Raw genomic sequence first — 22,162 nt, forward strand, 5'->3', positions numbered from 1 at the left:
CCAATAAGATGATCTGACCAGATCACCCTACTCTTAAAATACTTCCATGGCTTCACACTTTCTTCACTGGATAAAGCTGAATTTTCTTGTCATCTCCTTTAAGACTCTACATATCTCTGCCTCTCTGTACCCTGTTTCTCTATCGCTCCCCTAGCCAGCTCCAAGATTTTTTTTCAATAATCCCAGCAGCACATGAATGCCCTTTATGAGATGGTTCAAAAAAGACTTATTTTTATTTATATCCCACCTTAAGGCCTACTTTCTTCTTCAGGCTCACATGGCTGGAGCTATATGGGCCCTGATATCCCCAAAGTGGAGGTGTCCCCTGAACAGTTCTGAGTTTAGGGTGCATGGGGAGGGAAGAGGTATGAGAATTAACCCCCTTGTGTCCTATCTCAACTTAGTTGTGAGCTACCTCAACTGAGATTACCAACAAGGGTGACAGTTAAAACCATGGTCAGATACCAGCTACAGCAAGAAGTAGCCTAAGAAAAAAATTTCACATAGTTTCACTAAACAGCTATAAAATGGCAAAGGCTTTCACTCACTATTGACCTATTTCAGATTTGAACTCCTGATCTATAGGTAAAAAGCTATGTACTGTATTCCAATTCCAGTACCCAGAGCTCCGAAAATATAACTGACACTGATTAGACCAAGGACAAAACCTGCTAACCTGGGAGAAAAATACCTATGCTACTATGCCAACCAAGGCCATACAATCCCACACCTTATCCTAATTAGGGCAATAAAAGAGTGCATTCAATTTTTGTACTGGTTTTACACCACTTTTTCTTTACTACAATAAATCATGGAGTATCTTTTCCTGAGTTATCTTCAATGTCTGTCTCCTCTTCTACCCTCTCCCCTGCCCTCATACTCTTATTTACTCTCTCCTCCGCACAAAGTCTAGCCAAAACATAAGTTTCTCTTCTTACTCGGATCTGGTAAACTTCTAGTCTTGGAGAGGGCTTTGTCCAATTGATTCACTTATTTTATCAAATCCCAATGGTACAGAGTCCTGTTTGACAGGTTGAGGATTCTTCTCTACAAAATCATCTCCTTTCACTAAAGCAGTGGCACGCAAACCATTGCTACCTGAATCATATGCAAGTTCAACTGAGTTTGGAACCAGGTGATGTCATCACTCATTTCTTCTGTATTGGGGACCTTAATCAGCCTCAACTGGGCATAATTTCAGAGTGCACCTATGTCCAGTGACAGCAGCTACTATTGTTCATTGCTTTTTCCTCATCCAGTTTCATCAGGACTGATTCCCCTCAAACTCATACTTCATTCTAATGGGCAAAGTTATCACAGACATAAATTACACATATGCTCTCCTATACATGTGGAGGTTTAATCCATGTAATAAATTTAGCAGTCACCTTTGACCACCTCAGCTACTCTCTGCCAACTCTCCCAGGATTTAGTCTAATTTTTCAAATAGCTGCCATTTAAAAAAAAAAAACGATCTGACAAAATGTTTTCAAACTCATCTCTCCAACTATGGAATTTCCTTCCAAAGTTACATCTGCCCAAGTCCCAGGATGAGACAAGATTCAGTCTGGGGCTAAGAGCAGCTTTTCTATCCTTAATGTCATAATTTAAAGTAAGTCATTGTGGAAATATGTAAGTAAGCTAGTAGGCAAATTCATAAACAAGGTAAGAAGGAATAAAGTAACCAACCACTACTTAGTCGATCTCCCTTTCTTTAAGGCAGGTTTCATTACTAAGAAGATGCAAAAAACTCAAAATAATACAAACACTGGGTAACCAGCTAGAAAGGGTGTATACAAACCACTGATTTCTTTCAAAGAGTTTTGCAATGGTTTTGACACCCAGAGTGATATAAATGCAGTTCTCTCTAATCACAGTAAAACACAACTTCCTGTATGTAACATTTTCCTCTTCAGTGCTGTCCACTATTCTTTCATCAGACTAGGAAGTGAAAGTTACAAGAGTCCAGCTCTCTGAACGCTTCAAAGAACAGATTCTTTTAAATGTTACTTGTTATATTTTTCCAGGAAGAAAGTTAAGTGTTATGTGAAAATGAGTGTCTACAATTAGAAAAAAAACAAGATCAAATTCTTGGCCTGCTAGTCTAGACAACTGGATGCAGTGTGCATAAAGATTCAGGGATATAATGAACTTTAGGTATCACCACAGGCAGCACCAGCTTTGTTTTTTCAGCGTACAGAAGTGATATAAAAAGCCAAAGGAAAAAAGAAGAACAGATATATTAGCTGAATTTATTAACTCCCCCCCCACAACTTATTTATCAGCAACATAGGTTGAGGCCTAAAGAAGGAAACACTGACTCATGACTAACAAAGTCAAGCAAAGCACCCATTTTCAAATAACTTGTCCAGTATTTGGTTCTTTGTAGAGATATTCTATATTGTTGGGGTGGAAAGGAAGTAGGCACAGAATTTTCTTTACTAACAAAGTAATTGGAAAATAAATTATGTTCACTGAACATAAAACAGGCCCACTTTCCAATACCCCCAGCCACTATCATTCCAGTACAAAAGACTTAAGGAAAGCAGGGCAGCCAAGATCAGGCATCTGTACTGTTCTACAAACTAAAAAACAATCCCCTGACTAAATCTACAAACTAAGGGCCAAAATTTCTTCTAGACTAACTCCACTGATTTATATGGCCTTATTCTAGCAGCAACTACGTTCCTAAACACTTCTTTGCATTCTTCCCGAATGCACTAGTACCAACTCCTCATTCTGAGCCTGCTCCTTCATTATATATCTGGAGTTTCTTTAAAAGACCCCATTATTTAATGTGTTTAGATTGTTAAAGCTTGGAAGAGGAAATCAAGTGACTTATCAAATATTTTGGTTCATGCTGGTGGATTGACTCTGTGATGGGGAATCACGAGACCTGGGTTCTGATTACAGCTTCATCATTGACTTGCTGTTAGGCCTCGGATAAATCACTTGCCTCTCACTGAAAATTCACCTTTGTAAAGCACCAACATCTATGGATGGAAAGCAATATAAAACCAGTAAATATTAATCACATGAATAATTTAGAGAAAATTCTTTGCTCATTTTTGACTACCTTGTGATCAAAGACTGAAAAGTGGCTATGTAGAGATGGCACTTTATTACTCAGATTTATTCAAGTTGTAGTCAGAGTTATACCAAACAGAGCACATTTGATATGGGAACCATTATGAGATTAACATAAAATCTACAATGCCATTTTTACAAGTTACTTTTCAAAGAAGATCTTATAGAATTACTTAATGTAGTGTAGAAGTGTACAAAATAACTATCTTACAGAAGATAATTTAGGTAATACATGCATACTCTGCAGACTGAATAGAAACAAACCTATACGGCTTCTGCAAAGGAAAATCTTCCTTCTCTAATCTACAGGAATTCTTTAAATATATATCAACAAAATAGTGGGTAAAGAAGAAACACTTTCAAAAAGGTCTCTGACAGTATTCCTCATAACAAGGCTGTTAAGGAAAATTAATCATGATATAAGTAGTACATTACTACTACAGAAAAGAATATGGCTTAGAGATACAGAAAATGCATATGGACTATTTTCAGCATGGCAAAAGGTTAATGGTGGGGTTTCTTACAGCTCCATACAGCAGAACTGGCAGAAAAATAAAATTATTTAGATTAGTCAACACTACAGAAGATTGAAGAACTTCAAAGATATCTACAAAACCTAGATGAATGGACGGCATTATGACTGATTAAATTTATTGTTGACAAATGCAAGGTAATGCATCCTGGAAGGAATAATTTAAACTACTCATAAGTATTGCTGTGTTCTAGATTTCTCTAACCATTCATAAGAGCTGAGCATTATTGTGGCTAGCTAAATAAAAAACAAGAACTTAGTAGTATTTGTAAAAGGATGAGATATTTGTATGGATAATGAAAACATCCACAGTACAGAAGATGTATATTAAAAAAGAAAAAATATTCTAAGGGATGCAAACTTTCATGCTTTAGGCCACATGCCAACTAGTATGTTATAGGAATTTGTAGAAACCTTTGCTATAGCCAGATTATTCTACAGTTACATATTGGGGTTGGGGTTTTTTTTTTTAATTCCTTTGAAACATCTGGTTTTGGCCACCGTGGGGGACAGAATACTAGTCTACATGATCACCGGTCTGATCCGGCATGGCCATTCTGATATTACATGGAAATAAAATTAAAATATCAAAAATATTTAGCAACAGTTCTAGAGGGTCCATTAAGACCCCATGCCTTCCTTGAAATGTAAGTCCAATCCTGTTTTAACAAATAACCATATTTCTTTCTCCCAGTAAAAAGAAAAGGCTACTCTCAAAGCATATATAAAGAAAAGTTATATACTACATAATAATGGGCATGTTTATCACATATGTGTATTTCATGCTAAACAAACATAGTTCATACATTCCTGGTTTACGGTTATCAATAACTCAAAACCACGGTACCTTGAATACTTATGGATCAATATGCTAATTCAGTGGTTCTCAAACTTTAGCTATCTGAGGACCCGCATTTTGATTTGAAATTTTTCAGACCCCCAAGTCCCTCTGCTCAGCCCCAGGCCCCATCCCCATGGCCCCACCCTCACTCCACCTCTTTCCACCCCATCACTGCCCCTCCTCTTCCCCATTCCCACTCCTCCCCCTCCCTCCCAGCGCCTCCTGCACACCGGGGAAGATGTTCCCCAGTGTGCAGGAGACGCTGGGAGGGAGGGGGAGGAGTTGAGGAAGGGAGGGAAAGGAGTTGATCAGTGGGGCCCACAAACCCCCTGGAGTACCCTTGCGGACCCAGGTTAGAGAAACGCTGTGCTAACTAACAAATCCTAGGCAGAGGTATGTTATAGACAATCAAATCAAACGAGAGAATAGCGGAGTTACTCCTTAAACTCTTGTCCATAACATGGGGGGGCGGGGAATGTGTTGCAATAGGAAACATATGCTGGAGGTCTCATTCAGCCAGTAGTAAAACATCATTCGAGTTTCTAAAAATTATAGATGATACTTTTCTAACACAAAAGGCAAAGCACCACACAAGGTAACTATTTTGTGATTTATGATAAAAATGAATTAATCATTGAACTGGAAGTTGGCAAGAGAGCAATGATAATTACTTGATTACATTAACAATGGGGAGTCCAGTGGCACCTTAAAGTCTGATTTATTTGGGCATAAGCTTTCGTGGGTAAAAAACCCCACTTCTTCAGATGTATGGAGTGAAAATTACAGATGCAGGCATAAGTATACTGACATGAAGAAAAGGGAGTTACCTTACAAATGGAGAACCAGTGTTGACAAGGCCAATTCAATCAGAGTGGATGTGGTCTACTCCCAATAATTGATGAGGAGGTGTCAATACCAAGAGAGGAAAATTGCTTTTGTAGTGACCCAGCCACTCCCAGTCCCTATTCAAGCCCAAGTTAATGGTGTTAAATTTGCAAATGAATTGTAGCTCTGCAGTTTCTCTTTGAAGGTGCTATGGACATGAGATGAGGAAACGTTGTTCTAAGTCAGCCATAAAAATGTTGGCATACTGTGGGGCCCGGAATGGTAACATACAAAAGCCAGTAGGAGAACACTTCAATCTCCCTGGACATTCGATAACAGATTTAAAAATAGCCATACTTCAACAACAAAAAACTTCAAAAACAGACTTCAAAGAGAAATTTTCACTCCATGCATCTGAAGAAGTGGGTTTTTTCCCCACAAAAGCTTATGCCAAATAAATCTGTTAGTCTTTAAGGTGCCACTGGACTCCTCGTTGTTTTTGTGGATACAGACTAACACGGCTACCCCTCTGATACCTGATTACATTAGATAAGGTCAAAGAGAGGACAGACTAAACCAGTAGATATTAAATGGCAAAAGATTTAGTTAACGCAGAACTAAAGTTGCCCAGTGGTAGCTCGTGCCCGTCCAGAATGTCAAAGTCAGCAAAACTCAAATTTCTGAAATACAGAATTAAGGTAAATGTCCACAAAACCTTAATTCTGCCCCACCCTTGTGCTGCAATAGCCATTTCAGAAATATCTGTATGCATACCAGCTGTATTCCTTGTGTTAGCGTACTGAATCATGGAGAAATAAGCTGGAACAGGTTGGAAGAGCTCTCATTGTAATATGAGGTGATCTGGGGATTAGTTTGAGGGGCACCACATAGCTGTGACTGTGATATAAGGAGATCTGGGTCTGAGTCCCCACAAATGTCATCTAAAGAAAGAACTGCATATGTACTTTCAGGTTCCAGTTTGCATCATTTCAATGCAGAATTGTATAGATTGTGTCCGTAGCCATAGGTACGGTCAGTAGTGAGGTGGGATATCAAAGCAGTCTGTGGATTTAATGATGGGTAGGAGAAAGAAGAGGTTTAAGTGATATCTTATGTTCAAGTGTAAAGGGGTTGTAAAAGGGTATAATGTGGTTGTTAAATTAACAAGTATGGTCTTCTGCTGAGGGAGTAGGCACAGCATTTGAGTGCAAGGCAAATGCAGGTAGCGCCTGTCCACTACAGCGAAAAGGCAGAGTGCGAGTAGGTGCACTATGGGCATTGTGGTGTATTGCTCAAGGAGGGCAGAGCATTTTCCTTAATTCTGTATTTCCTGGTTTTCAGAAGTCTGAGTTTTGCTAAACTGAACATTCTGGAGGGGCACAAGCTATTATCAAGCAACCTTAACTTTGTGTTAAGGAAGATTTTTTGCCATTTAATTTCTGTTTAAAAACTAAGAAAGAGAAATGTTTGTTGGTAGGAGTTAGTGGTCATTAAGACAATTGTAGGTCCTACCTTGGTTTTCAACTGATATGCTACTGTGACTAGAAAATAATCAAAAGCCCTAGCTTTTAATAGTGCTTTTCATCAGTACAACTCAAAGAACTTTACACCAGTATCCCCATTTTCATTTAACTACTCATGAAAACATAAACAGCAGAAGCAAAGACTCAAGCCTCCCACTTTGGAAGCAGGGTATGGGACTAAGAAGGGTACAGAGTCTCCTCCCTATCTTATGAACCAACAGAGAGCCCATGGGTAGCTTTTTGAAACAGATCAATTGAAGGCAAAAGCTATTTGTAGCGTCATTTGAATTATGAAGTCATCACAAAATATAAAAAATATGCACAAGTGTATGTCTAACAGATGACAATTACTCTGTTTTCATGCTTAGTTTAATCTACACACTATAGTTAAAACAGAGGTTCACAAATCATAAAAGAGTAGGCGAACATCATTCATTGGCTCAGGAGTAACTAAAGTTATTAACTTTGAGTATGAAGCTGTAAAAATAATCAAATTCTTGAGACTACAAATTCTTCAGCACAGGGGGTTTCTCCCTCTACACTTGCCTGGAATATTCTGGGTGCCATCACAATATAAATAATTAATAGAAAAGCCTGCTGAAAATTGATCAACTACTATCAATGAACTTGCATTCCACTTCATTTCTTTCACCTCTGTACTTCAGAGGGACAGTGGCTAGAGCCTACCGATACCAAAATTGGAGATTTCCATACTAGGTGAGCCTGTAGAAATAAGTTTAACAATGAACCTCTCAGCAATGACAGTAAGCCATACATTTGTTATATTTTCAAAACACAGACTGGTTTGAAAATAGTAAAAGTATTAGGTTCCTTTCTCAGTGGGCCATTATCAAGGAATATAAAATCCCAACCAGACAAGCCCCAAACATAACAGTATGTGATGACTCAAACTGAGGTATGCATACATCATATAATGTGAGGTTACTAATTCCATTTTATCTCTCTAAATTTTTTAATTAAATATTTTCAGTGTCAACAATGTAGACCAGATTTGTTTGGAAAACATTTGTAGAGTTTTTTTGGCCTAAAATCCTTGACAGAGATAATACAAGTAAACAAATAACTACTGTGTAATAAACAGACCTAAAAATAACATCCATCAATTAGCACATTTTACAAAAGCAAAGACAATGGCCACTGGTATAACAATGCTTTTCTGACAGAGCTTTTCCTCCATAAATCTCAAAGGTAGGTATTATTACCAATTTTTGCCATTCGGGAAAACGGAGGTACAGAGAAGTGTATTTCACATGTCACACAGGAGGTAAGTGGCAGAACTGGGGAAAGAACCCAGGTCTCCTGGCTCCCACTCAATGTTTTACCCACCAGAACATGCTTCTTCCGTAAAATAAATAAATGGTTTCTAAATGTTTACAAACATGTACCACCACAGCACTAAGGCAAGATGCCAATATGGCAGCAGCAAAACTTTTCCTAGGATTAGTCCACAAAGGCTCCATGATGCAAAAAAGCCACAAGGTCTCAAGCTAAACCAAACTACTTATGGAGATATAGTATACCACTCTAAGAGTATACAGCAGTCTATAACAGTTGAAAGTATGCTAACAACTAGGGTGACCAGATGTCCCAATTTTATAGGGACAGTCCCAATTTTGGGGTCTTTTTCGTATATAGGCTCCTATTACTCCCCACCCCCATCCCGATTTTTCACACTTGCTGTTTGGTCACCCTACTACAACAGTCCTTGCCTTGAAACTGATGCTAAGTAACTCAAACTACTATACCAAAGAGAAGAAGAAAACAAATATGAAGGGAACAATTTAATATCTGAAACTGCGGTTTTTAAAGCAACAGACTGATAATTAGAATGAACTGAAACCAGAAGGTGAAAAGAACAGGGATGGGGGCGGGGGGGCCGTTTAGGAACGGGAAAGAAAAACTAACTTCTGTGAACTGTTTATAAGGAATGGGGAGGAACGCTGAAGTTTTTAACTTCCAAGAGTGGAATGAAAACATATATATCTATATCTTGGGGAAAAAATCTGATGCCAGATCATGCCCCCTCCTCCCCACCCACTTCCACAGCCAGGAATTAAAGGGAAACAGGAAAAAAAATCTGCTTGACACGGTCTGCTCTCAACTTGTAATAAATTAATCTCCAGGCACCGATCAGTTCCCCAAAATGACCCTGAGGAAGTTTCTGAGAGGCGAGAGAGGAGCAGCCTACAGCAGCTCTAGCATACAGGCCTCACCGCCACTTCCTAGCGCTCCTGCTGCAACTCAGTGACAGCTGGGGGGTGAGCGAGGTATGGGGCGAAGGGGGCAGGGAGGTTGCTGAGTGGGAGGGGGTCACTTTTATTGCAGGAGGCTTGGATGGAGGAGGGCAGTGGGTCAGGCTGGGGGGGAAGGGTAAGATGCTCTAGGGCTGGTTTTACCTGCTGCGGCCACTGCGGCACGAAGATCTGGCTCAGCCTCCCTCCCTCCCTGTCTGTGCTGCCCAGACCCCAGACCCACGCCGGCCCGGCAGCGACCCGCAAGGGAAGCGGGGCAGAGAGGGGGGAAGGGAACGGGCTCTGCCCGCACACAGACGTGCGCGCGCGCGTGGCACCGCCCCCTCCCGCACGCAGGCGCCCGGGCTGCAGGGAAGCGGCGCTGCGGGAGCGCGCCTGCTCGCGCTCGGCCGGCCAGACCACGCTGCGGGGGGAGCTGGGGGAGAAACTTCCTGGGCGGGGCAGAGCGGCGCTAGGAGAGGGAGGGCCAAGGCCAGCGCCAGCCTCCCGCACGTCTAGCAGGGCAGGAGGGGCGGGCTGTGAGGATGGAAGCTTGGATTCCCAACCTTCTGTTTGCAGAACCCTGATTACCTTTGCTCTGCGGCCCCGCCCCTTCTAAGAGGCCCCTCCCCCACTCACTCCATCCCCCTCACCCACTCGCTGTCCCCAAGTGTGGGCTGTGTGGACACAGTCCTGTCTCCTCCCTCTTTCCCCCCAGGGATGCCAGCATGGTGGGCCCTGATCATGAAGCTTCATGACTGTGTGTTTTAGGGTGGGGTGGAGGCCAGTGTATGAGTCATGTTATGGAGCAACCCACCCTGACCCTCCTCTAGGGTGACCAGACAGCAAGTGTAGAAAAATCAGGACAGGGGTGGGGGGTAATAGGAGCCTATATAAGAAAATGACCCAAAAATCAGGACTGTCCCTATAAAACCAGGACATCTGGTCACCCTACCCTCCTACCCTGAGTCAGGACCCCCTGTGGCCACAGGACCAAGTCCCCCATACACGCTGAAGGCCTTGTGTTGAGCAGAGGCTCTACCCTGTCCCTTGCAGAGACATTCCCCAGCTGGTCATGCCCATAAAGAACTACAAATTGAATTGTGTGAGAAAGAGAGGAGAAGTATCAATCTGTGGGTGAGAGAAAAGGGTATTGGACAGGATATGCTGCCAGAGCCGCATGATCCCATGCACTTCATTGATCACCTCACAAGACCATGTGTTTTAAAATCCCATGTAATTTGGCATACTGTGAAGCTAGTGGTGACAAAAGTGCTTTGAAAGCCTTTGAAGACAGCGCTATAAGCATACAATATATTTTATTATATTAAATTGCACAGATGTCAATTTTACATTTATTCAGAGCCTTATACCCTGGGGGGAGCCCAAGGCATTTCTATATACATACAATATGCCTACAGTTTAGCCAGCTGTGAGGTGGAGGTTAGCATGTAGGCCCACTGTTTAAAATGAGATAATTTAAAGTAAACTTAATTCACTGATCCTTTGGCAATGACTGACCAGCCTCAGACATACGTGGGAAAACTCCTTGTCAAATTAAGAGACTTTAGGTACTTTTCAAATTAACTCCAAGTGAAAGAAAAGTCCAAGTGACTTGGTCATGCTCAGCTGAATAGTCATAGAATCGTAAGACTGGAAGGAAACTCAAGAGGTTATCTAGTACAGTCCTGTGTGGGATGAAGTAGGATCCCAATATCTTGTTTTATACTTCACCTATCATCCTAAAGACCCTTAATTCTTTCCCAGTTAAAAAGAGTCAGCTGGTCATTGTAATACAGTGTCTTGCTGGCTACTATCATTTGTGCGCTCCTCTACCTTAACTTGCCAGGAAATGGGATACTTATATTCGCCATGAAGAGCTTGAAAGCTTGTCTCTTTTGCCACCAAAGTTGATCCGGTAAAAGATATTACCTCATCAACCTTGTCTCTCTTCTAGCCTGGCACCAACACAGCAATTTCAACACTGCAAACATTTTTCTACAAGCTAATAATTATTCAGATGAGACAAAATATCTGATTTTCCAAATCAGACTTTTGTATCAGGGCATGTCTGCTTGAGTGTATCAAAAAGATACACTTTCCTTAAGTAAGAGGTTAATTTTAGGAATTCAGTAAATCTTTTTACATTTGTTCGCCAGGGGCCCTTTCTCCATTAGAAATGTTCAAGAATTTACAATTTTAAGAGGCTGGTGCCACTTGAAAGAGGTTCATTTAACTTGCAAAAAAATATTAGCAACATATGTAAGGACCTATATATTTATGATTTAAAAGTCAAGTGAACAAATTCCCTGGATTGCATTTTATTAGAAGAGAGTGGTATTTTTGATATCAATATAGGTATGAACCAGGAAGAAAAATTGACCAGTTCTGGTACCAAAAAAAATTATAAAATATAACACATTCATCATGTAAAATATACCTGTAAGCTGTCATTCTCTTTATCTCAAGAATTGAGCAAGTTCCTCTGGGCCATTTTTGGTTATTTAAGAACACCTAGCTGTTTAACTTTGCAAAGGATTTTCTTAGGAAGAAATCTTACCTTCTTAGCGCCTAAGAGTGTTCTTAATTCCCCCAGCTTTTGACAGAAAAAAGAAACCAATGTAAATACTAGATTGCTGGCAATGGTGTTTTACAGCCGCGTGCTTCAACATTCTGCCCTAACTTAAGCAGAGTAAAGTTTGTAAGCTTACTATAGTAACAGCAATTTAACTATTACCAGTTTGGTTTTTAAAAATAAAAACAAAAACCCCACCCTGCTGACTACACACAAGGCTTTCCTCTAGATCGTTCATTGCACTCCGATCATTGTATTTTCTGTGAGAGATCTAAATTTCCATTTGTCTCTCCTTACACTTACTTGATGTTATAGAGGATCCTGATTATATTAAAAACCATGTAATCAGCCATCTAATATTTGACTAGAGAAAAACACTTAGCAAAATAAGTGTTTCAAAATGTTGGGCAGCGGAGATCATTTCACAATAGATGTTCTCAACTATCCAGGTTTGAGAAAGCAGGTTTTATATTCTAAATTAATTTTTTCTGGTGCTGTTTTTGCACTTAAATAATGTAGGCCTTAATCCTGCAAAGACTTACAGACATGCTTAACCTGCCTAATAAGAATAGTCCTATTGACTTCAATGAGACTGCTTACATACATATGCCTTTGCAGGATTGAGGCCTTAAATGGTTTTGTTCTGATAGTTTAAGATTGCCCTGCATAGTCCTCAGTGAGGATAGCTTGCAGAGAGCCAGTTGCAAGATCACAGCTAATTTAAGAGTAAGCAAGGCTAGCAAATGCTGACTCACACTTGGTATTGATCACTTCCAGAACTCTCACCTGGTAAGGGACTGGAAGAGACTAAGTCTGCATGTGTCCAAATCCCTGGCATTTGGATTCCCCAGTTTGTTCACTAGATATATAGAAAATAATACAAAACATATGTGTAGGTTAGCAAGGTTACAGCTTGTGTTGCAATCATACAGATTTCCTGATTTTTTACAAAATGCAAGATATAGTATCTCAACCTAGTACTTGCGGCTTAGTCAATTTATTTCTTTCAACCAGAATGCAATAGGTACCACAGCTGACACATGAGAAAACTGTCAAACACATCAGACCTGTGAGACCATTGTATTTTAATTTGAAATAATACTATTTTCCTCTAATATAGTGCATTGCATTGGAGGATCTCAGGACACTTTACAAATTTTAACTAGTTAAACCTCTCCTATGGACTACAACAAATAAGTATCAGCAACATTCCTGCAGAAAAGAGCCAGGTTTGGGTGGTGTTTTTTTTTTTTTTTGGTTTTTTTTTTTAAGTGCTGCTGGTAATGTGAGGTATTTTAAGCACACACATTTAAAACATTCAAGAATAATGACATTGATTTTGAGTGTCAAGGATCTCCCCCTCTGAAGCTCTACCCATAGAATCCTGTCTGACATCACAAGAGGAACACATGCAGCCTTCAACTTGCATTGTAAAGAAATCATTCATTTGTAAGGATTTTTTTATCCAATCTTTTTAATGGTTTTTCAGCAATAAAACAAGTTTACACTAATTTTGGTTCTATCTGATTAAAATAATAGTTTTAATACTTTATGTCCCTTTCAAGCATTATCTCTGCTCACCTCTCTGCATCTAACATTGGGAACAACAGTACAGGAAATTCCTTGTTGGTCTTACTGAATGTGCAAATCCAAATTTTGCTTTTAAATTATAAGTTGGTTTTGCCATAAACATGCAGATTTTAACTGAAATATTTGAGTCTTAAAATATTTATTTTTAAGGGAGTCCAGACCAGGTATCATTGCAGTCAGTTTTCTTGTCAGATGCACTACTGTTTATGCCTTCAAGGCAACTAACCAAAATACACTGCCTATATATGGATAGGGAACCAAACAGCTGTGCATTTTAAGCAAACATCATATCATGATTTTTTTAAACAATATTTACAAAAAGAAAATCATACACTATATTTTGATAAAAGTGCATCATTGTTTGCTTCTCCAACATACTGCAGAGGATTCAGTAGAGACTTATCAAGAAGGAAGAGCATGGAATGATGCATTGAGGTAGAAAGATTATAGTTCAGCTAAAGTACAGCTAAGGTGGGTGTAACAGGGTTCACAACTCACCCTTCTTCTTGGGGCCCACTTGCTGCCCCCATAAGGCTCAGAGAGGCTTCAGGGTTGTGCAACACCCATGTCTTTATTTACTTACAGTTATCCCACTCTCTGTGGGAGTATGTGTGTGCACACGCGCAAACTTTACAAGATTAGTCACCTCCTTTACAGGCAGAGTCAACCTTCAGAGGGGCTCCCATTTCCCCCCACTATCTGGGGCCCTCACAGCCTTTATAGCCTTTGGCTTCTCAGGCCAGCAGGTGTTGCCAATCCTCAGGCCAGCATCAGGGCTTTTCCATCAGTCCTGATCTGTTTGCCCTGATTTGGAGCTGCCTGGGCAGGGGCTAATTAGGTGCTTCTGCAACAGCACCCTGCTACAGTGGGACATAACCATCTACTTCTTTTGAAAGGAGTCAAAACAATTGCCCCAAATCTAAAACAGATAGCTGGTGGGCAGACTGCTGCACCTGCCTGGTATAGTGCACCATACATGTTGCAGGATTAAGGCTATGAGGAGGAATAATGGGTTGCAGTTAGGTTGAACATATGTCCTGTTTTGGCTGGGACAGTCCCTTTTTTTAAGCCCTGTCCTAACTTTTTTTGGCAAAAGTGGGCGTTTGTCCAGTTTGCTCTTGCCAACTTGATCAGTTGGCGAGAGCAAACAGGACAAATACTTTTGTAAATAATAAAAATAAAAAGTGGGGTGCGGTGTGGAGGAACGTGCAGGGGTGGGGGCAAGTGAAGAGGCCAGCCTTGTGTGGGGCAGGAGGGAGACAGTGTTCCAGCATGCTGGGGGCCAGCAGGGTTCCAGCGACTGGCAACAATCGCTGCGGAGAGTAAGATTACGGGGGAGGGAGCGCTCAGTTGAGCGGCTGGAGGTGTCCCATTTTCCCTTTGGGAAATATGGTCACCTTAGTTGCAAGTGAATAAAGGATAATAGAGGCTGAATATCTGGTAAAGTTCCTAATGACAAGGTCTATCAGGGCTCAACCCCACAAACATCTATGAATGTGAATAATTTTCAGTCAAAAACACTTAGGGCTGGTCTAGAGAGGGGTTTAAATCAGATTAAGTTGATTTAAACTGGTTTGAAAATGCTTGTGTATGCACTCAATTAATTATAGCGCACTAACTCTGTATTTATTGGGAACTCTGAAGTCCTCTTCCTAAGCAAATTGAGTTGGTTCAGTATGTTGTTCGTGGGCACGCAATGCTGCTGTGCACTATTTTGCCAGTCTTCCACAGCGATCCCACACTGCTTCGTGAGCAACCGTTAGACTTATCTGTTTACCTGTGCACCTTCCACTGCTCTGTTGTAAAGTTGACCAAATGTCACTTTCCGCAGTTAAAAACAGGTGTGGGGCCAGAATTTGCCCATTTGCTCATGGATTCGAGTATATCAGCATTGCTGCAGTAATACTCCAGCAGCCCTACAACGTGCCTTGAGCAGCTGCTTGGAGCCATGCTGAGACCCTGGATCTCATTCTCATTACCATCTGGGGAGAAGTGTCGGTACAGGAAGTTCTTGTGCTTAGTTCCTGGAATAAAGACTTTTATGTGGACATTGCTAGGCAGATAGCCACTAATGGCTACAACCAGGACACTGATCAGTGCTGGATAACAGCAAGCAGCTCAGGAGGATTTACCTTCAAATGAGGAATGCCAGGAAAAAGTCCAGCAGTGGAAAAGTGACCTGTCCATTTTTGGAGGAGCTGAACAGGATTTTGTACAATTACATGACTACTCAACCCAAGAAGGTTGTGGACCCTGCTGCCTGCTTCCCACCCCCTGAGGAAAACCAGCAAGATTCATTGGCAGATGAACATGAGGAGGCCAGTGAAAAGCTGTCCCATGAAAGCCAGGTGCCTGACAGCAATTCAAAAATGGCCCTCGTCCACCTGGAAAGGAAGCATGGGGCGGAGACAATAGAAGCATGGGATTTTCTAAAATTTTAACTGGCCTGGCTTCTGCTATGCATCCCAAAATGCAAAGTGAGAAAAATCCCAGAATGCATACTGCAAACTGGCTAGGCAAAGGGCCATGGGATACCGTCAGAGAACTCTCTGTACTTTGTACGCAGCAAACTGCTGTCATGTGTACACAGTGATGAGAACTGAAAGTAGGGACAGTGTCCTGTGTGCACACTATTACTGCAGCTTAATTATTGCCAGTTAAATAATATGCATCAGTCAGTCTAGTTTAAAAAAAACCCTCCCTCCAGTAGATAGCCCTTAGGCATGTGCTTAAGTCTCATTGATTTCACTAAGGCTTAAGTGCTTTCCTAAATCAAGGTCAGTTAAACTGGGTTAACTGGGGTTAATCCTAAATCTAAAGATACTCATGCGTAAATTGTTTGTAGGACTGGGGCCATAGTGTGTGGAATAGATTCTGAGAAAAGTTTCAGCAGCTGAGTTATTTAAAACTAGAGCAGACCTAGCACTAAATAAAAAGAGGTTGCAATTCTGCATTGGCATGGGGATGGAAGATGCAACCCAAGTCTTTCATATCCACAATTCAGTGATCAGCATACTAGCAGTGTGCTGATGAACAACAGCCAGTGAATCAGATTGCAATCAGTGTACATGACAATGGAGCTAAGTGCAGTGAAACTCCAATCTGTGTAGGAAAGGCTGCACTTCAGCAAAAAATCTGAATCTTAAAAATATTTCAGACAAAGCCTGCATATTATGGCAAAATTAAACTGCAATTTAAAAATAAAAATCAGATTCATTTCCACATCATTTGCAAGGCCAAAGAAAGTTCTCACAGTGCTGTTGCCAGCACATGGTGGCAGCTGGGGAAGGGGAAATAACGGAGGGGAAAATAACACTGACCTTATTTATTTTAATAAGAAACAAATTGAAATATTATTGCTGATAATCTATTTAAATAAGCTGTTTGAATAAAGCAATCACATAGCAATTAATATTTTTATATTGGTAACTGAGGGCTGCTTATGTCACCTTTAAGATACAATACGTCTCATTTATTCAGCCAATTTTAAATAAAAATACCTTCCAGATCACAAGATACATGACATTTCTAATACATTAACCAATTAAATATCTCTCTTTAAGGAAAGTCTTGTATGCATCCTATGTTCAACCCCTGATAGAGAACCATGACTTTTAAGTCCAATTTTATTAGTAGTTCATAAACAAATTCAGGGGGCCTGATCCTGCATTGCTGACACCAGAAATAAAACACAGCACACTGGTAATTAGATTAAAGGCCAAGGCTGCAAGCAACCATTATTGAAATCCAGTAATTCAAACTGCAGTGTTACCCAGCAGTTAATAGTCCTGTGGTACTAAATAATATGAAGCTTGAGGGTACTTACTGCATGCCTAGATACCAATCAGATGCAACCCTTCCACAAGCTGCAAATCACAAACCCATACCAACACAAGATGAGGACTTGTTTTCTTGGGGGGGGGAGGCTATCTGTGCATAAGAATGGGATTCTCCTCCATATCCCTTACACACCCAGGCCCTGTCCTTAACATACCCGTTCCCAAACCTATGAAAAATTATTGGAAAGGAAACCACAACAAATCAACTTCTACTGCAGAGGACTCCACCTGTCATGTTGTGATATTAGTAACAAAAATCCCAGGCTTTGTAGCTAAAGTGCACCACTTAGAAAAGTTATTTTGAACCAGGCAATTGACCATACACTACTGCAACCAACCTGAGTACCAACCCTTCTATCCTCACTGGAAGATTTCTACTCAGTGCTCCAATAGAAGGTGAAAAAATAATTCAGCTAGTTTAAGCAATGTATGGGGGATGGGCATGAAAAATCCATCTAGTTTAAGCAATGGATGGGGGATGGGGAGGAAAGGATATTCCTTCGTGATCTCAAGTATCAGGATGAGTTTGAATGAGTTCTAGTTTGTGAAACCAATTGTCCCACAAAACCCGACATAAAACTTTACTTTTATAAACAGAGGCAAATGGTACCTCCTCAAGCAACACCAGGATACAGTACGTTGGAGGCACTTCATGCTGCCAACTTGGCACCCCTTTTAATCTCTTCAGTGGAAATACACCATTTGAGTCTATGTGTACAATACATTATTACCACCCCCTTTTTCCAATACTCCAGGGTGGTTGAAAAAGCAGCTTGGTCACAAGGTTAACTTTGTTCCTCATTGCAAGACAAACCAAAAAGGAGGATAAACAGGTGCAGTAGGTCCTTCCTGACTTTCTAGGATAATTCCCCCAGTCACATCAGAGATGATTCCCATGAAACTGAGTATTCATTGAAGTCTTTGGGGGGATCTGCCACTGACTTCAACGGAAGCTGGTTTTGCCCCACATTAGGGGCATTAGGGCTCCTGCTCGATGTACTGATGACCATACACAAGGAAGTCAATGGATCTACTTTAGTGAGTAAGGTGAGCAAGATTTGACTCTTGTGGTGTGAAATTCATTACCTAATAAGTATTCATAAGAAATTATGTGAGCAGCATTGTTCACATTAGATTAACTTTCACCTCAGTGATGTCTGTTACAATCTCCTTTATTAACATATCTTGTCTCATTAACTGTGTGCATGAATGTCACAGGATACAGCCCTCCTGGTCATGCTGGGGATTAGCTCGAGGCCAACACCCATGTCCATAGTCTGCACACCAGCACTCTGTCTCTACTCCCGCCTATGTCTCCTCTCTCAGCTCCCAGAACCACAGCAGTCTTTTTTCGACTCAGCCCTCCGTCTAGGTTGTTGTCTGTGTTTCCCCCTTCTGGGGGTAGGTATCTCTTTCCCACACTCCAGCCATTTCCCCAGTGGCAAGTGGGGGTGGTGAGGAGCCTGGGCCCACCCACTACTCCAGGCCCCCAACTCAGGGATCCTGTATATAGCAGCCTTCTGCTGCTCCTCTCTAACCTCGGTCAATGCTGCTCTATTTCCCGGGGACATTCCCTCTATTCCCCATGGTCCCAGCACTTTCTTCGCCCTTATCTCAAGGCTCAGCTGCTCTATCCAAGGTGCTTACAGTTCTCTCAGCCATCTAGGAACACAGTCCTTACTCCCTAGGCTCCTGACAGCAACTGAATCTACTCTGTCCTGCAGCTCTTCTGGCCCTGATTGGCTGTTCTTCGCAGCTCCTCTACTATTGTCTGCTTCCCATGCAGCCTCCCCAGGGCTCTAGTAACCCCTTCTCTGCCACTGTGGGGCAGATGCCCCATCACAATTAGTCAGTAGCTAACAAAAATAATAATGGAGACAGAGGTCTTCACTTTGTATTGAAGAATTCAGATTCACACCCATTAATGATAAGAGTTGTCTTAGAGAAATTCTGAAAAGGGTCACCCCTTTAATCATCTAATAAATGATTCCCTGAAACCAGCCATTGAGCCTGAGCATTGAAGTCAGTGAGAGTTTTTCAACTGATTTCAGTGGGAACAGAATTGGCCCTCCTGTTAGTATGGTACTTCAAACAAATATATACAGCACTGCCAATCATTCTGATCAAACGCTCTCTCAGAATCTATTGCTACTGCCAGTTATTGGAGATGAAATATTTTGGGCACAACTAATAATATTCAATACCTTGTTCATATTGTCTGATAGGAACTTATATTATGAAGTGAATCTGATCTCCATGAATGATTTGTTTCATCACCTCACTCATTCTGTTGGCTAACATTTTAGGTATTATTGCAATAAATTAGAAAAATAAGGTGACAAATTGAACAATCAAGTAGATCTTTTATCATTTTCCAATATAAATGTTATAATAGCATCACATGTTGATTTATGCCTGTGGCTCCGTTTATAAACAAATAATAAAGGTCTGTAGCATCAAGGGGCCCACTGCTTCAAAGACAGTACAAAAAAATTCTGGTGGATAGCCATCTTCTCCTGGTGTGTTATCAAGTGTTAACTATTTCATTCCTTCATTGAAATTTCATCCAGTATAAATGGTCCATCTTTCTATTCCTTTGGTTTAAAAAGACACATAAAATTTAAGATTTTAATTTTTAGCCCCAAAATTTGGATTTCATCTCCAGATGCTCTAGCCTCAGATTTATGTAGTCTCATAATATGCCTTAAAGATATCACTTATCTCATTCTTATTGGTTCATTATCACCCTTTGTTTTGTATAAATTGCTGCTATGTTGAGATTTCTCTTCCCCTTTTATTTAAACAGTTAACCATTTACCAGTTTTATTTGAATTATAGAAAAATGTATTTGCTCTCTAAAAATAATTGGCTTCTTTAACAGCAATATTATTCAATAGTGCCTTAATCTGTATCAATTCTACATAAGCTTTTTACTATGGGAGTTTTTTATGTTCTAATTTTTTTATTGTTAGCTTTGTTAATAGCTCCATTTTTTCTTGCCTTTGGCATTTCCTAATTTCATGACATACACCTAAAAACGCAGCTTCTGAAAGTCACTTTGAAAGCCTTCAATATATATTATATGATGCAGAGCTAAAATAAAATGTATATATTCCTTGATTTTCATTTGAATGGCTATTAGAAATTCTTTATCATTAAATAATAGAGTATTGAATCTCCAATACAAACCCTTTTTATTCTGATCTGTTCATATTATCTCTATTATTCCAGTATTGTGTGATTACATAAAAAGAAACCATGCACCTTCATTCTCAATATATTCCCAAATAGTTTTTTGTCTATGCAAAAATATTCACTCTCACATAAGACTGATTTACGTCCAAATAAGGAGCCTGATCCAACACTCAGTGAAATCCATGTGCATAAAGTTACTCATGTGCATGTGTATAGAATCAGAAATTCAACTTCCTTTATTTTCTTTCCATGTTATGTCCTGTCTCTATTCCATAACTGAACTTAAATAAGTACTTTTCTTACACAATTTCTATGAAAAATGTCACAAGAAAATCTAAAGACCAGGTTCTGCTAACTTTCCTCCTGTTGATTAGTACTTTCCTCCTGGAGTAGTCTCATTGAAAACAATTGAAATCCTAGGTACTTCCTAATGAGTAATGGTGGCACAATCTGTCCCCATGAGGGCAGCAAGCTCATCAAAAATAATCAAAATTCCTTTCTGTATTTCCCAAAGAAGCAAAAGAACTTCCAAATGTATATTTTAATTTATCTTCTGATTTTTTTAATTTTTGTTTGTTGAATATATTTTAATGAGGTGATATAGGAATCTACCCAGTATTGTGTAGAATTGACCAGTGCATTGGGCGACTATTGATTAAGCAGCTCATTGAAGAACTCTGTGCTTTTGCCTATAACACAAGTCTTTTAGTGATTTACTTGAGAAATACTCTAATTTATTATTAATAATAATTATTTGTATTACCATAGCACTTAGGAACCCTCTTCAGAGATCAGGATTTGGATTACATTTTCTAATTTAATTCCTTATTTTTGTCATATAGTTGTGATGCTTCAATTATTAACGTAGTCACTTTGTTTTCTTATTCTTTTGCTGACATTATTAATCAGTAACAGCTTTATAATATCGGTCCAAATTGTTACAAACACCAAAGCAAAGTATGATGAAAACAGACAAATAAGCAATGTACCATAAAAAGTAACCTATGATTGAATAACACAATGTTTGCTGGTCGTCTTTCTTGAAAGCTGCATGGTAATACAAGAGCCATTCTAGACTGGAAAGATGAGACTTGCATGAGTCAATCTGATGTGTTATCAGTTTCACTTTTAAAGACAAGCTAACAAGATGTTTATTTTAATGAGTCTGTCCTAAATAATGCGGTGCAAAAATAAGTATCAGTTAAAAGAATATCTGCATTCTCAGGCTGCCAGAATGGCTTACCTTAAATGTTAATTTGTGCTACACAGTATTTCTTTCAGTGTGGTTAGTTTTATTTAAACTGATGTTTCTCATGCTGGCTGAAAGGTAGACTGCTCCAATATGTTTTAAGCTCTTTTTGCCATGGTTTTTGCTGCCTGTCTCCTGTCTCTCTTTGCCTGGGTAAGAAAATAGCTGCAACAAGCATGTGCTTGTATTTACAAAGTTTTTTCTCTCTGCCTTTACTTTGGCGGGTTGGAATAGAATTTCTGGGTCAGATCTGTATAGCTTCTTTGGCTTCAGTAGAGCTACGCCTATTTACATTAGCAAAACGACTGTTTCCGCCCTCATCACATCAACCATCCCTACAAAAGGTGCGGCCCTTTATAGGCACAAGGTGTCTGCTGCTGCTAGAACCCATTGACGGTAGTAGGAGCTCATTCCCCTGAGTTTCTCATATAAGAGTGATTTGGACTATTTGATCTGCATAGTTGCATTGCATCACAGCACGGTGCAGTTCTGCTGCTTTCTGTGCATTGTACATAGTCTTGGAAGAATTCATTTTTAAAAATATATACCTATATAATTTCAGTGGATGATATAAATGTGTATTTTAAGCACTTGTTGAATTTTTATTAATTTAAATTTTTGAAGTTGCAGGAATTTATGGGGGGAAGTCAGACA

The 22,162-nt window shown here is 40.1% G+C and overlaps 1 protein-coding gene across 2 annotated transcripts in view; it reads right to left on the reverse strand.

The window, feature by feature from the left end:
* Positions 1-9,421, reverse strand: part of TBC1D5 (TBC1 domain family member 5) — a 474,884-nt gene extending 465,463 nt beyond the window's left edge. For both annotated transcript variants that reach the window (XM_034760748.1, XM_034760747.1), the window contains exon 1: positions 9,226-9,421. The gene's annotated coding sequence lies outside the window, so the exon portion shown is untranslated. The remainder of the gene's footprint in view (positions 1-9,225) is intronic.
* Positions 9,422-22,162: the final 12,741 nt, after the last annotated feature.

The sequence above is a fragment of the Trachemys scripta genome, chromosome 2 (assembly GCF_013100865.1).
Source record: "Trachemys scripta elegans isolate TJP31775 chromosome 2, CAS_Tse_1.0, whole genome shotgun sequence".
NCBI lineage: Eukaryota > Metazoa > Chordata > Testudines > Emydidae > Trachemys > Trachemys scripta.